The sequence below is a fragment of the Venturia canescens genome, chromosome 7, assembly GCF_019457755.1.
Source record: "Venturia canescens isolate UGA chromosome 7, ASM1945775v1, whole genome shotgun sequence".
In the NCBI taxonomy this organism is placed as follows: domain Eukaryota; kingdom Metazoa; phylum Arthropoda; class Insecta; order Hymenoptera; family Ichneumonidae; genus Venturia; species Venturia canescens.
Window position 1 is genome coordinate 20,480,069 of NC_057427.1, and position 16,913 is coordinate 20,496,981.

Below are 16,913 nucleotides of genomic sequence, written 5' to 3' on the forward strand. Positions count from 1 at the left end.
TCTTTTGTGAAAAAATTTCAATTGTCACATTTTCAAATCTATTTTTTGTGAGAAAGTTCCAATGGTCAAATTTTTAAATGTATTTTTCGTGAGAAAGTTGTAACTGTCAGATTCTCAAATTCATCTGTCGTGAGAAAGTTTCAACTCTCAAATTTTCAAATTTATCTTTCTTGAGAAAGATTTAATGGTCAAATTCTCAAATTTATTTTTCGTGAGAAAGTTTCCACGGTCAAATTTTCTAATCTATCTTTCGTGAAAAAGTTTTAACGGTCAAATTTTCAAATCTATTTTTCGTGAGAAAGTTCCGATTGCCAAAATGTCAAATTCATCTTTCGCGAGAAAGTTTCAACTGTCAAATTTTCAAATTCATCTTTCGTGAGAAAGTTTTAACTGTCAGATACTCAAATTCATCATTCGTGAGAAAGTTTCACTTGTCAAATTTTCAAATTCATCTTTTGTGAAAAAGTTTCAACTGTCAAATTTTCAAATTCAACTTTCGTGAAAAAGTTTCAACTGTCTAATTTTCAAATTCATCTTCCGTGAGAAAGTTTCAATTGTCAAATTCTCAAACTTATCTTTCGTGAGAAAGTTTCAACTGTCAAACATTCAAATCTATTTTTCGTGAGAAAGTTTCAAATGTCAAATTTTCAAACTCATCTTTCGTGAAAAAGTTTTAACTGTTAAATTCTCAAATTCATCTGTCGTGAAAAAGTTTCAATTGTCAAATTTTCAAATCTATTTTTCGTGAGAAAGTTCCAATTGTCAAATTCTCAAATTCATCTTTCGTGAGAAAGTTTCAAGTGTGAAATTTTCAAATTCATCTTTCGTGAGAAAGTTTCAACTGTCAAATTTTCAAATTCATCTTTATTGAAAAAGTTTCAATTGTCAAATTTTCGAATCTATCTTTCGTTAAAAAGTTTCAATCGTCAAATTCTCAACTTCATTTTTCGGGAGAATGTTTCAATTGTCAAATTCTCAAATTTATCTGTCGTGAAAACGTTTTAACTGTTAAATTCTCACATTCATCCTCCGTGAAAAAGTTTCAATTTGCAAATTTTCAAATTCATCTTTTGTGAAAAAGTTTCAACTGTCAAATTTTCAAATTCAACTTTCGTGAGAAAGTTTCAACCGTCTAATTTTCAAATTCATCTTTCGTGAGAAAGTTTCAATTGTCAAATTCTCAAATTTATCTTTCGTGAGAAAGTTTCAACTGTCAAATTTTCACATTCATCTTTTGTGAAAAAGTTTCAACTGGCAAATTTTCAAATCTATTTTTCGTGAGAAAGGTTCAATAGTCAAATTTTCAAATCTATTTTTTGTGAAAAAGTTCCAATTGTCAAATTTTTAAATCTATTTTTCGTGAGAAAGTTGTAACTGTCAGATTCTCAAATTCATCTTTCGTGAGAAAGTTTCAGCTGGCAAATTTTCAAATTCATCTTTGGTGAGAAAGTTTCAGTTGTCATATTTTCAAATTTATCTTGCGTGAAAAAGTTTCAATGGTCAAATTTTCAAATCTATTTTTCGTGAGAAAGGTTCACTTGTCAAATTTTCAAATTTATCTTTCGTGAAAAAGTTTCAATTGTCAAATTCTCAAATTCATCTTTCGTGAGAAAGTTTTAATTGTCAAATTTTCAAATTCATCTTTTGTGAAAAAATTTCAATTGTCACATTTTCAAATCTATTTTTTGTGAGAAAGTTCCAATGGTCAAATTTTTAAATGTATTTTTCGTGAGAAAGTTGTAACTGTCAGATTCTCAAATTCATCTGTCGTGAGAAAGTTTCAACTCGCAATTTTCAAATTTATCTTTCATGAGAAAGATTTAATGGTCAAATTCTCAAATTTATTTTTCGTGAGAAAGTTTCCACGGTCAAATTTTCTAATCTATCTTTCGTGAAAAAGTTTTAACGGTCAAATTTTCAAATCTATTTTTCGTGAGAAAGTTCCGATTGCCAAAATGTCAAATTCATCTTTCGCGAGAAAGTTTCAACTGTCAAATTTTCAAATTCATCTTTCGTGAGAAAGTTTTAACTGTCAGATACTCAAATTCATCATTCGTGAGAAAGTTTCACTTGTCAAATTTTCAAATTCATCTTTTGTGAAAAAGTTTCAACTGTCAAATTTCCAAATTCAACTTTCGTGAAAAAGTTTCAACTGTCTAATTTTCAAATTCATCTTCCGTGAGAAAGTTTCAATTGTCAAATTCTCAAACTTATCTTTCGTGAGAAAGTTTCAACTGTCAAACATTCAAATCTATTTTTCGTGAGAAAGTTTCAAATGTCAAATTTTCAAACTCATCTTTCGTGAGAAAGTTTTAACTGTCAAATTTTCAAATTCATCTGTATTGAAAAAGTTTCAATTGTCAAATTTTCGAATCTATCTTTATTGAAAAAGTTTCAATTGTCAAATTTTCGAATCTATCTTTCGTTACAAAGTTGCAATCGTCAAATTCTTAACTTCATTTTTCGTGAGAATGTTTCAATTGTCAAATTCTTAAATTTATCTGTCGTGAAAACGTTTTAATTGTAAAACTCTCACATTCATCTTTCGTGAAAAAGTTTCAATTGTAAAATTTTCAAATCTATCTTTCGTGAAAAAGTTTCAATTGTCAAATTCTCAAATTCATCTTTCGTGAGAAATTTTCAACCGTCAAAATTTCTAATACATCTTTCGTGAGAAAGTTTTAATTGTCAAATTTTCAAATTCATCCTTATTGAAAAAGTTTCAATTGTCAAATTTTCAAATCAATTTTTCGTGAGAAATTTCCAATGGTCAAATTCTCGAATTTATCTTTCGTGAAAACGTTTTAACTGTTAAATTCTCACATTCATCTTTCGTGAAAAAATTTCAATTGTGAAATTTTCAAATCTATCTTTCGTGAAAATGTTTCAATTGTCAAATTCTCAATTTTATCTGTCGTGAAAACGTTTCAACTGTTAAATTCTCACATTCATCCTTCGTGAAAAAGTTTCAACTGTCAAATTTTCAAATTAATCTTTCGTGAGAAAGTTTTAACTGTCAAATTTTCAAATTCATCTTTATTGAAAAAGTTTCAATTGTCAAATTTTCGAATCTATCTTTCGTTAAAAAGTTTCAATCGTCAAATTCTCAACTTCATTTTTCGGGAGAATGTTTCAATTGTCAAATTCTCAAATTTATCTGTCGTGAAAACGTTTTAACTGTTAAATTCTCTCATTCATCTTTCGTGAAAAAGATTCAATTGTCAAAGTTTCAAATCTATTTTTCGTGAGAAAGTTCCAATTGTCAAATTCTCAAATTCATCTTTCGTGAGAAAGTTTCAACTGTGAAATTTTCAAATTCATCTTTCGTGAGAAAGTTTTAACTGTCAAATTTTCAAATTCATCTTTATTGAAAAAGTTTCAATTGTCAAATTTTCGAATCTATCTTTCGTGAAAAAGTTTCAATCGTCAAATTCTCAACTTCATTTTTCGTGAGAATGTTTCAATTGGCAAAATTTCTAATTCATCTATCGTGAGAAAGTTTCAACTGTCAAATTTTCAAATTCATCTTTCGTGAGAAAGTTTCAATTGTCAAATTCTTAAATTTATCTTTCGTGAAAAAGGTTCAATTGTAAAATTTTCAAATCTATTTTTCGTGAGAAAATTTCAACTGTCAAATTTTCAAATTCATCCCTCGTCAAAAAATTTTAACTGTTAAATGCTCAAATTCATCTTTCGTGAAAAAGATTCAATTGTCAAATTTTCAAATTTATCTTTCGTGAAAAAGTTTCAATTGTCAAATTCTCAAATTCATCTTTCGTGAGAAAGTTTTAATTGTCAAATTTTCAAATTCATCTTTTGTGAAAAAATTTCAATTGTCACATTTTCAAATCTATTTTTTGTGAGAAAGTTCCAATGGTCAAATTTTTAAATGTATTTTTCGTGAGAAAGTTGTAACTGTCAGATTCTCAAATTCATCTGTCGTGAGAAAGTTTCAACTCTCAAATTTTCAAATTTATCTTTCTTGAGAAAGATTTAATGGTCAAATTCTCAAATTTATTTTTCGTGAGAAAGTTTCCACGGTCAAATTTTCTAATCTATCTTTCGTGAAAAAGTTTTAACGGTCAAATTTTGAAATCTATTTTTCGTGAGAAAGTTCCGATTGCCAAAATGTCAAATTCATCTTTCGCGAGAAAGTTTCAACTGTCAAATTTTCAAATTCATCTTTCGTGAGAAAGTTTTAACTGTCAGATACTCAAATTCATCATTCGTGAGAAAGTTTCACTTGTCAAATTTTCAAATTCATCTTTTGTGAAAAAGTTTCAACTGTCAAATTTTCAAATTCAACTTTCGTGAAAAAGTTTCAACTGTCTAATTTTCAAATTCATCTTCCGTGAGAAAGTTTCAATTGTCAAATTCTCAAACTTATCTTTCGTGAGAAAGTTTCAACTGTCAAACATTCAAATCTATTTTTCGTGAGAAAGTTTCAAATGTCAAATTTTCAAACTCATCTTTCGTGAAAAAGTTTTAACTGTTAAATTCTCAAATTCATCTGTCGTGAAAAAGTTTCAATTGTCAAATTTTCAAATCTATTTTTCGTGAGAAAGTTCCAATTGTCAAATTCTCAAATTCATCTTTCGTGAGAAAGTTTCAAGTGTGAAATTTTCAAATTCATCTTTCGTGAGAAAGTTTCAACTGTCAAATTTTCAAATTCATCTTTATTGAAAAAGTTTCAATTGTCAAATTTTCGAATCTATCTTTCGTTAAAAAGTTTCAATCGTCAAATTCTCAACTTCATTTTTCGGGAGAATGTTTCAATTGTCAAATTCTCAAATTTATCTGTCGTGAAAACGTTTTAACTGTTAAATTCTCACATTCATCCTCCGTGAAAAAGTTTCAATTTGCAAATTTTCAAATTCATCTTTTGTGAAAAAGTTTCAACTGTCAAATTTTCAAATTCAACTTTCGTGAGAAAGTTTCAACCGTCTAATTTTCAAATTCATCTTTCGTGAGAAAGTTTCAATTGTCAAATTCTCAAATTTATCTTTCGTGAGAAAGTTTCAACTGTCAAATTTTCACATTCATCTTTTGTGAAAAAGTTTCAACTGGCAAATTTTCAAATCTATTTTTCGTGAGAAAGGTTCAATAGTCAAATTTTCAAATCTATTTTTTGTGAAAAAGTTCCAATTGTCAAATTTTTAAATCTATTTTTCGTGAGAAAGTTGTAACTGTCAGATTCTCAAATTCATCTTTCGTGAGAAAGTTTCAGCTGGCAAATTTTCAAATTCATCTTTGGTGAGAAAGTTTCAGTTGTCATATTTTCAAATTTATCTTGCGTGAAAAAGTTTCAATGGTCAAATTTTCAAATCTATTTTTCGTGAGAAAGGTTCACTTGTCAAATTTTCAAATTTATCTTTCGTGAAAAAGTTTCAATTGTCAAATTCTCAAATTCATCTTTCGTGAGAAAGTTTTAATTGTCAAATTTTCAAATTCATCTTTTGTGAAAAAATTTCAATTGTCACATTTTCAAATCTATTTTTTGTGAGAAAGTTCCAATGGTCAAATTTTTAAATGTATTTTTCGTGAGAAAGTTGTAACTGTCAGATTCTCAAATTCATCTGTCGTGAGAAAGTTTCAACTCGCAATTTTCAAATTTATCTTTCATGAGAAAGATTTAATGGTCAAATTCTCAAATTTATTTTTCGTGAGAAAGTTTCCACGGTCAAATTTTCTAATCTATCTTTCGTGAAAAAGTTTTAACGGTCAAATTTTCAAATCTATTTTTCGTGAGAAAGTTCCGATTGCCAAAATGTCAAATTCATCTTTCGCGAGAAAGTTTCAACTGTCAAATTTTCAAATTCATCTTTCGTGAGAAAGTTTTAACTGTCAGATACTCAAATTCATCATTCGTGAGAAAGTTTCACTTGTCAAATTTTCAAATTCATCTTTTGTGAAAAAGTTTCAACTGTCAAATTTCCAAATTCAACTTTCGTGAAAAAGTTTCAACTGTCTAATTTTCAAATTCATCTTCCGTGAGAAAGTTTCAATTGTCAAATTCTCAAACTTATCTTTCGTGAGAAAGTTTCAACTGTCAAACATTCAAATCTATTTTTCGTGAGAAAGTTTCAAATGTCAAATTTTCAAACTCATCTTTCGTGAAAAAGTTTTAACTGTTAAATTCTCAAATTCATCTGTCGTGAAAAAGTTCCAATTGTCAAATTTTCAAATCTATTTTTCGTGAGAAAGTTCCAATTGTCAAATTCTCAAATTCATCTTTCATGAGAAAGTTTCAAGTGTGAAATTTTCAAATTCATCTTTCGTGAGAAAGTTTCAACTGTCAAATTTTCAAATTCATCTTTATTGAAAAAGTTTCAATTGTCAAATTTTCGAATCTATCTTTCGTTAAAAAGTTTCAATCGTCAAATTCTCAACTTCATTTTTCGGGAGAATGTTTCAATTGTCAAATTCTCAAATTTATCTGTCGTGAAAACGTTTTAACTGTTAAATTCTCACATTCATCCTCCGTGAAAAAGTTTCAATTGTCAAATTTTCAAATTCATCTTTTGTGAAAAAGTTTCAACTGTCAAATTTTCAAATTCATCTTTATTGAAAAAGTTTCAATTGTCAAATTTTCAAATCTATCTTTCGTGAAAAAGTTTCAATTGTCAAATCTCAAATTCATCTTTCGTGAGGAAGTTTCAACTGTCAAATTTTCAAATTCATCTTTCGTGAGAAAGTTTCACCTGTCAAATTTTCAAACTGAACTTTCGTGAGAAAGTTTCAACTGTCAAATTTTTAAATTCATCTTTCGTGAGAAAGTTTCAATTGTCAAATTCTCAAATTTATCTTTCATGAGAAAGTTTCAACTGTCAAACTTTCAAATCTATTTTTTGTGAAAAAGTTCCAATTGTCAAATTTTTAAATCTATTTTTCGTGAGAAAGTTGTAACTGTCAGATTCTCAATTCCATCTTTGGTGAGAAAGTTTCAGCTGGCAAATTTTCAAATTCATCTTTGGTGAGAAAGTTTCAGCTGTCAAATTTTCAAATTTATCTTTCGTGAGAAAGTTTCAACTGTCAAACATTCAAATCTATTTTTTGTGAAAAAAGTTCCAATTATCAAATTTTTAAATCTATTTTTCGTGAGAAAGTTGTAACTGTCAGATTCTCAATTCATCTTTCGTGAGAAAGTTTCAATTGTCAAATTTTCACATTCATCTTTTGTGAAAAAGTTTCAACTGGCAAATTTTCAAATCTATTTTTTGTGAGAAAGTTCCAATGGTCAAATTTTGAAATGTATTTTTCGTAAGAAAGTTTTAACTGTCAGATTCTCAAATTCATCTTTCGTGAGAAACTTTCAACTCTCAAATTTTCAAATTTATCTTTCTTGAGAAAGTTTTAATGGTCAAATTCTCAAATTTATTTTTCGTTAGAAAGTTTCCACTGTCAAATTTTCTAATCTATCTTTCGTGAAAAAGTTTTAACTGTCAAATTTTCAAATCTATTTTTCGTGAGAAAGTTCCAATTGTCAAATTGTCAAATTCATCTTTCGTGAGAAAGTTTTAACTGTCAAATTTTCAAATTCATCTTTATTGAAAAAGTTTCAATTGTCAAATTTTCGAATCTATCTTTATTGAAAAAGTTTCAATTGTCAAATTTTCGAATCTATCTTTCGTGAAAAAGTTTCAATCCTCAAATTCTCAACTTCATTTTTCGTGAGAATGTTTCAATTGGCAAAATTTCTAATTCATCTATCGTGAGAAAGTTTCAACTGTCAAATTTTCAAATTCATCTTTCGTGAGAAAGTTTCAATTGTCAAATTCTCAAATTTATCTTTCGTGAAAAAGGTTCAATTGTAAAATTTTCAAATCTATTTTTCGTGAGAAAATTTCAACTGTCAAATTTTCAAATTCATCCCTCGTCAAAAAATTTTAACTGTTAAATGCTCAAATTCATCTTTCGTGAAAAAGATTCAATTGTCAAATTTTCAAATTTATCTTTCGTGAAAAAGTTTCAATTGTCAAATTCTCAAATTCATCTTTCGTGAGAAAGTTTTAATTGTCAAATTTTCAAATTCATCTTTTGTGAAAAAATTTCAATTGTCACATTTTCAAATCTATTTTTTGTGAGAAAGTTCCAATGGTCAAATTTTTAAATGTATTTTTCGTGAGAAAGTTGTACCTGTCAGATTCTCAAATTCATCTGTCGTGAGAAAGTTTCAACTCTCAAATTTTCAAATTTATCTTTCTTGAGAAAGATTTAATGGTCAAATTCTCAAATTTATTTTTCGTGAGAAAGTTTCCACGGTCAAATTTTCTAATCTATCTTTCGTGAAAAAGTTTTAACGGTCAAATTTTCAAATCTATTTTTCGTGAGAAAGTTCCGATTGCCAAAATGTCAAATTCATCTTTCGCGAGAAAGTTTCAACTGTCAAATTTTCAAATTCATCTTTCGTGAGAAAGTTTTAACTGTCAGATACTCAAATTCATCATTCGTGAGAAAGTTTCACTTGTCAAATTTTCAAATTCATCTTTTGTGAAAAAGTTTCAACTGTCAAATTTTCAAATTCAACTTTCGTGAAAAAGTTTCAACTGTCTAATTTTCAAATTCATCTTCCGTGAGAAAGTTTCAATTGTCAAATTCTCAAACTTATCTTTCGTGAGAAAGTTTCAACTGTCAAACATTCAAATCTATTTTTCGTGAGAAAGTTTCAAATGTCAAATTTTCAAATCTATTTTTCGTGAGAAAGTTCCAATTGTCAAATTCTCAAATTCATCTTTCGTGAGAAAGTTTCAAGTGTGAAATTTTCAAATTCATCTTTCGTGAGAAAGTTTCAACTGTCAAATTTTCAAATTCATCTTTATTGAAAAAGTTTCAATTGTCAAATTTTCGAATCTATCTTTCGTTAAAAAGTTCAATCGTCAAATTCTCAACTTCATTTTTCGGGAGAATGTTTCTATTGTCAAATTCTCAAATTTATCTGTCGTGAAAACGTTTTAACGTTTCATCCTCCGTGAAAAAGTTTCAATTGTCAAATTTTCAAATTCATCTTTCGTGAGGAAGTTTCAACTGTCAAATTTTCAAATTCATCTTTCGTGAGAAAGTTTCACCTGTCAAATTTTCAAACTGAACTTTCGTGAGAAAGTTTCAACTGTCAAATTTTTAAATTCATCTTTCGTGAGAAAGTTTCAATTGTCAAATTCTCAAATTTATCTTTCATGAGAAAGTTTCAACTGTCAAACTTTCAAATCTATTTTTTGTGAAAAAGTTCCAATTGTCAAATTTTTAAATCTATTTTTCGTGAGAAAGTTGTAACTGTCAGATTCTCAATTCCATCTTTGGTGAGAAAGTTTCAGCTGGCAAATTTTCAAATTCATCTTTGGTGAGAAAGTTTCAGCTGTCAAATTTTCAAATTTATCTTTCGTGAGAAAGTTTCAACTGTCAAACATTCAAATCTATTTTTTGTGAAAAAGTTCCAATTATCAAATTTTTAAATCTATTTTTCGTTAGAAAGTTGTAACTGTCAGATTCTCAATTCATCTTTCGTGAGAAAGTTTCAATTGTCAAATTTTCACATTCATCTTTTGTGAAAAAGATTCAACTGGCAAATTTTCAAATCTATTTTTTGTGAGAAAGTTCCAATGGTCAAATTTTGAAATGTATTTTTCGTAAGAAAGTTTTAACTGTCAGATTCTCAAATTCATCTTTCGTGAGAAAGTTTCAACTCTCAAATTTTCAAATTTATCTTTCTTGAGAAAGTTTTAATGGTCAAATTCTCAAATTTATTTTTCGTTAGAAAGTTTCCACTGTCAAATTTTCTAATCTATCTTTCGTGAAAAAGTTTTAACTGTCAAATTTTCAAATCTATTTTTCGTGAGAAAGTTCCAATTGTCAAATTGTCAAATTCATCTTTCGTCAGAAAGTTTTAACTGTCAAATTTTCAAATTCATCTTTATTGAAAAAGTTTCAATTGTCAAATTTTCGAATCTATCTTTATCGAAAAAGTTTCAATTGTCAAATTTTCGAATCTATCTTTCGTTACAAAGTTGCAATCGTCAAATTCTCAACTTCATTTTTCGTGAGAATGTTTCAATTGTCAAATTCTTAAATTTATCTGTCGTGAAAACGTTTTAATTGTAAAACTCTCACATTCATCTTTCGTGAAAAAGTTTCAATTGTAAAATTTTCAAATCTATCTTTCGTGAAAAAGTTTCAATTGTCAAATTCTCAAATACATCTTTCGTGAGAAATTTTCAACCGTCAAAATTTCTAATACATCTTTCGTGAGAAAGTTTTAATTGTCAAATTTTCAAATTCATCCTTATTGAAAAAGTTTCAATTGTCAAATTTTCAAATCAATTTTTCGTGAGAAATTTCCAATGGTCAAATTCTCGAATTTATCTTTCGTGAAAACGTTTTAACTGTTAAATTGTCACATTCATCTTTCGTGAAAAAATTTCAATTGTGAAATTTTCAAATCTATCTTTCGTGAAAATGTTTCAATTGTCAAATTCTCAATTTTATCTGTCGTGAAAACGTTTCAACTGTTAAATTCTCACATTCATCCTTCGTGAAAAAGTTTCAACTGTCAAATTTTCAAATTAATCTTTCGTGAGAAAGTTTTAACTGTCAAATTTTCAAATTCATCTTTATTGAAAAAGTTTCAATTGTCAAATTTTCGAATCTATCTTTCGTTAAAAAGTTTCAATCGTCAAATTCTCAAATTCATCTTTCGTGAGAAAGTTTCAATTGTCAAATTCTCAAATTTATCTTTCGTGAGAAAGTTTCAACTGTCAAATTTTCACATTCATCTTTTGTGAAAAAGTTTCAACTGGCAAATTTTCAAATCTATTTTTCGTGAGAAAGGTTCAATAGTCAAATTTTCAAATCTATTTTTTGCGAAAAAGTTCCAATTGTCAAATTTTCAAATCTATTTTTCGTGAGAAAGGTTCACTTGTCAAATTTTCAAATTTATCTTTCGTGAAAAAGTTTCAATTGTCAAATTCTCAAATTCATCTTTCGTGAGAAAGTTTTAATTGTCAAATTTTCAAATTCATCTTTTGTGAAAAAATTTCAATTGTCACATTTTCAAATCTATTTTTTGTGAGAAAGTTCCAATGGTCAAATTTTTAAATGTATTTTTCGTGAGAAAGTTGTAACTGTCAGATTCTCAAATTCATCTGTCGTGAGAAAGTTTCAACTCGCAATTTTCAAATTTATCTTTCATGAGAAAGATTTAATGGTCAAATTCTCAAATTTATTTTTCGTGAGAAAGTTTCCACGGTCAAATTTTCTAATCTATCTTTCGTGAAAAAGTTTTAACGGTCAAATTTTCAAATCTATTTTTCGTGAGAAAGTTCCGATTGCCAAAATGTCAAATTCATCTTTCGCGAGAAAGTTTCAACTGTCAAATTTTCAAATTCATCTTTCGTGAGAAAGTTTTAACTGTCAGATACTCAAATTCATCATTCGTGAGAAAGTTTCACTTGTCAAATTTTCAAATTCATCTTTTGTGAAAAAGTTTCAACTGTCAAATTTCCAAATTCAACTTTCGTGAAAAAGTTTCAACTGTCTAATTTTCAAATTCATCTTCCGTGAGAAAGTTTCAATTGTCAAATTCTCAAACTTATCTTTCGTGAGAAAGTTTCAACTGTCAAACATTCAAATCTATTTTTCGTGAGAAAGTTTCAAATGTCAAATTTTCAAACTCATCTTTCGTGAAAAAGTTTTAACTGTTAAATTCTCAAATTCATCTGTCGTGAAAAAGTTCCAATTGTCAAATTTTCAAATCTATTTTTCGTGAGAAAGTTCCAATTGTCAAATTCTCAAATTCATCTTTCATGAGAAAGTTTCAAGTGTGAAATTTTCAAATTCATCTTTCGTGAGAAAGTTTCAACTGTCAAATTTTCAAATTCATCTTTATTGAAAAAGTTTCAATTGTCAAATTTTCGAATCTATCTTTCGTTAAAAAGTTTCAATCGTCAAATTCTCAACTTCATTTTTCGGGAGAATGTTTCAATTGTCAAATTCTCAAATTTATCTGTCGTGAAAACGTTTTAACTGTTAAATTCTCACATTCATCCTCCGTGAAAAAGTTTCAATTGTCAAATTTTCAAATTCATCTTTTGTGAAAAAGTTTCAACTGTCAAATTTTCAAATTCATCTTTATTGAAAAAGTTTCAATTGTCAAATTTTCAAATCTATCTTTCGTGAAAAAGTTTCAATTGTCAAATCTCAAATTCATCTTTCGTGAGGAAGTTTCAACTGTCAAATTTTCAAATTCATCTTTCGTGAGAAAGTTTCACCTGTCAAATTTTCAAACTGAACTTTCGTGAGAAAGTTTCAACTGTCAAATTTTTAAATTCATCTTTCGTGAGAAAGTTTCAATTGTCAAATTCTCAAATTTATCTTTCATGAGAAAGTTTCAACTGTCAAACTTTCAAATCTATTTTTTGTGAAAAAGTTCCAATTGTCAAATTTTTAAATCTATTTTTCGTGAGAAAGTTGTAACTGTCAGATTCTCAATTCCATCTTTGGTGAGAAAGTTTCAGCTGGCAAATTTTCAAATTCATCTTTGGTGAGAAAGTTTCAGCTGTCAAATTTTCAAATTTATCTTTCGTGAGAAAGTTTCAACTGTCAAACATTCAAATCTATTTTTTGTGAAAAAAGTTCCAATTATCAAATTTTTAAATCTATTTTTCGTGAGAAAGTTGTAACTGTCAGATTCTCAATTCATCTTTCGTGAGAAAGTTTCAATTGTCAAATTTTCACATTCATCTTTTGTGAAAAAGTTTCAACTGGCAAATTTTCAAATCTATTTTTTGTGAGAAAGTTCCAATGGTCAAATTTTGAAATGTATTTTTCGTAAGAAAGTTTTAACTGTCAGATTCTCAAATTCATCTTTCGTGAGAAACTTTCAACTCTCAAATTTTCAAATTTATCTTTCTTGAGAAAGTTTTAATGGTCAAATTCTCAAATTTATTTTTCGTTAGAAAGTTTCCACTGTCAAATTTTCTAATCTATCTTTCGTGAAAAAGTTTTAACTGTCAAATTTTCAAATCTATTTTTCGTGAGAAAGTTCCAATTGTCAAATTGTCAAATTCATCTTTCGTGAGAAAGTTTTAACTGTCAAATTTTCAAATTCATCTTTATTGAAAAAGTTTCAATTGTCAAATTTTCGAATCTATCTTTATTGAAAAAGTTTCAATTGTCAAATTTTCGAATCTATCTTTCGTGAAAAAGTTTCAATCCTCAAATTCTCAACTTCATTTTTCGTGAGAATGTTTCAATTGGCAAAATTTCTAATTCATCTATCGTGAGAAAGTTTCAACTGTCAAATTTTCAAATTCATCTTTCGTGAGAAAGTTTCAATTGTCAAATTCTCAAATTTATCTTTCGTGAAAAAGGTTCAATTGTAAAATTTTCAAATCTATTTTTCGTGAGAAAATTTCAACTGTCAAATTTTCAAATTCATCCCTCGTCAAAAAATTTTAACTGTTAAATGCTCAAATTCATCTTTCGTGAAAAAGATTCAATTGTCAAATTTTCAAATTTATCTTTCGTGAAAAAGTTTCAATTGTCAAATTCTCAAATTCATCTTTCGTGAGAAAGTTTTAATTGTCAAATTTTCAAATTCATCTTTTGTGAAAAAATTTCAATTGTCACATTTTCAAATCTATTTTTTGTGAGAAAGTTCCAATGGTCAAATTTTTAAATGTATTTTTCGTGAGAAAGTTGTACCTGTCAGATTCTCAAATTCATCTGTCGTGAGAAAGTTTCAACTCTCAAATTTTCAAATTTATCTTTCTTGAGAAAGATTTAATGGTCAAATTCTCAAATTTATTTTTCGTGAGAAAGTTTCCACGGTCAAATTTTCTAATCTATCTTTCGTGAAAAAGTTTTAACGGTCAAATTTTCAAATCTATTTTTCGTGAGAAAGTTCCGATTGCCAAAATGTCAAATTCATCTTTCGCGAGAAAGTTTCAACTGTCAAATTTTCAAATTCATCTTTCGTGAGAAAGTTTTAACTGTCAGATACTCAAATTCATCATTCGTGAGAAAGTTTCACTTGTCAAATTTTCAAATTCATCTTTTGTGAAAAAGTTTCAACTGTCAAATTTTCAAATTCAACTTTCGTGAAAAAGTTTCAACTGTCTAATTTTCAAATTCATCTTCCGTGAGAAAGTTTCAATTGTCAAATTCTCAAACTTATCTTTCGTGAGAAAGTTTCAACTGTCAAACATTCAAATCTATTTTTCGTGAGAAAGTTTCAAATGTCAAATTTTCAAATCTATTTTTCGTGAGAAAGTTCCAATTGTCAAATTCTCAAATTCATCTTTCGTGAGAAAGTTTCAAGTGTGAAATTTTCAAATTCATCTTTCGTGAGAAAGTTTCAACTGTCAAATTTTCAAATTCATCTTTATTGAAAAAGTTTCAATTGTCAAATTTTCGAATCTATCTTTCGTTAAAAAGTTCAATCGTCAAATTCTCAACTTCATTTTTCGGGAGAATGTTTCTATTGTCAAATTCTCAAATTTATCTGTCGTGAAAACGTTTTAACGTTTCATCCTCCGTGAAAAAGTTTCAATTGTCAAATTTTCAAATTCATCTTTCGTGAGGAAGTTTCAACTGTCAAATTTTCAAATTCATCTTTCGTGAGAAAGTTTCACCTGTCAAATTTTCAAACTGAACTTTCGTGAGAAAGTTTCAACTGTCAAATTTTTAAATTCATCTTTCGTGAGAAAGTTTCAATTGTCAAATTCTCAAATTTATCTTTCATGAGAAAGTTTCAACTGTCAAACTTTCAAATCTATTTTTTGTGAAAAAGTTCCAATTGTCAAATTTTTAAATCTATTTTTCGTGAGAAAGTTGTAACTGTCAGATTCTCAATTCCATCTTTGGTGAGAAAGTTTCAGCTGGCAAATTTTCAAATTCATCTTTGGTGAGAAAGTTTCAGCTGTCAAATTTTCAAATTTATCTTTCGTGAGAAAGTTTCAACTGTCAAACATTCAAATCTATTTTTTGTGAAAAAGTTCCAATTATCAAATTTTTAAATCTATTTTTCGTTAGAAAGTTGTAACTGTCAGATTCTCAATTCATCTTTCGTGAGAAAGTTTCAATTGTCAAATTTTCACATTCATCTTTTGTGAAAAAGATTCAACTGGCAAATTTTCAAATCTATTTTTTGTGAGAAAGTTCCAATGGTCAAATTTTGAAATGTATTTTTCGTAAGAAAGTTTTAACTGTCAGATTCTCAAATTCATCTTTCGTGAGAAAGTTTCAACTCTCAAATTTTCAAATTTATCTTTCTTGAGAAAGTTTTAATGGTCAAATTCTCAAATTTATTTTTCGTTAGAAAGTTTCCACTGTCAAATTTTCTAATCTATCTTTCGTGAAAAAGTTTTAACTGTCAAATTTTCAAATCTATTTTTCGTGAGAAAGTTCCAATTGTCAAATTGTCAAATTCATCTTTCGTCAGAAAGTTTTAACTGTCAAATTTTCAAATTCATCTTTATTGAAAAAGTTTCAATTGTCAAATTTTCGAATCTATCTTTATCGAAAAAGTTTCAATTGTCAAATTTTCGAATCTATCTTTCGTTACAAAGTTGCAATCGTCAAATTCTCAACTTCATTTTTCGTGAGAATGTTTCAATTGTCAAATTCTTAAATTTATCTGTCGTGAAAACGTTTTAATTGTAAAACTCTCACATTCATCTTTCGTGAAAAAGTTTCAATTGTAAAATTTTCAAATCTATCTTTCGTGAAAAAGTTTCAATTGTCAAATTCTCAAATACATCTTTCGTGAGAAATTTTCAACCGTCAAAATTTCTAATACATCTTTCGTGAGAAAGTTTTAATTGTCAAATTTTCAAATTCATCCTTATTGAAAAAGTTTCAATTGTCAAATTTTCAAATCAATTTTTCGTGAGAAATTTCCAATGGTCAAATTCTCGAATTTATCTTTCGTGAAAACGTTTTAACTGTTAAATTGTCACATTCATCTTTCGTGAAAAAATTTCAATTGTGAAATTTTCAAATCTATCTTTCGTGAAAATGTTTCAATTGTCAAATTCTCAATTTTATCTGTCGTGAAAACGTTTCAACTGTTAAATTCTCACATTCATCCTTCGTGAAAAAGTTTCAACTGTCAAATTTTCAAATTAATCTTTCGTGAGAAAGTTTTAACTGTCAAATTTTCAAATTCATCTTTATTGAAAAAGTTTCAATTGTCAAATTTTCGAATCTATCTTTCGTTAAAAAGTTTCAATCGTCAAATTCTCAAATTCATCTTTCGTGAGAAAGTTTCAATTGTCAAATTCTCAAATTTATCTTTCGTGAGAAAGTTTCAACTGTCAAATTTTCACATTCATCTTTTGTGAAAAAGTTTCAACTGGCAAATTTTCAAATCTATTTTTCGTGAGAAAGGTTCAATAGTCAAATTTTCAAATCTATTTTTTGCGAAAAAGTTCCAATTGTCAAATTTTTAAATCTATTTTTCGTGAGAAAGTTGTAACTGTCAGATTCTCAAATTCATCTTTCGTGAGAAAGTTTCAGCTGGCAAATTTTCAAATTCATCTTTGGTGAGAAAGTTTCAGTTGTCATATTTTCAAATTTATCTTGCGTGAAAAAGTTTCAATGGTCAAATTTTCAAATCTATTTTTCGTGAGAAAGGTTCACTTGTCAAATTTTCAAATTTATCTTTCGTGAAAAAGTTTCAATTGTCAAATTCTCAAATTCATCTTTCGTGAGAAAGTTTTAATTGTCAAATTTTCAAATTCATCTTTTGCGAAAAAATTTCAATTGTCACATTTTCAAATCTATTTTTTGTGAGAAAGTTCCAATGGTCAAATTTTTAAATGTATTTTTCGTGAGAAAGTTGTAACTGTCAGATTCTCAAATTCATCTGTCGTAAGAAAGTTTCAACTCTCAAATTTTCAAATTTATCTTTCTTGAGAAAG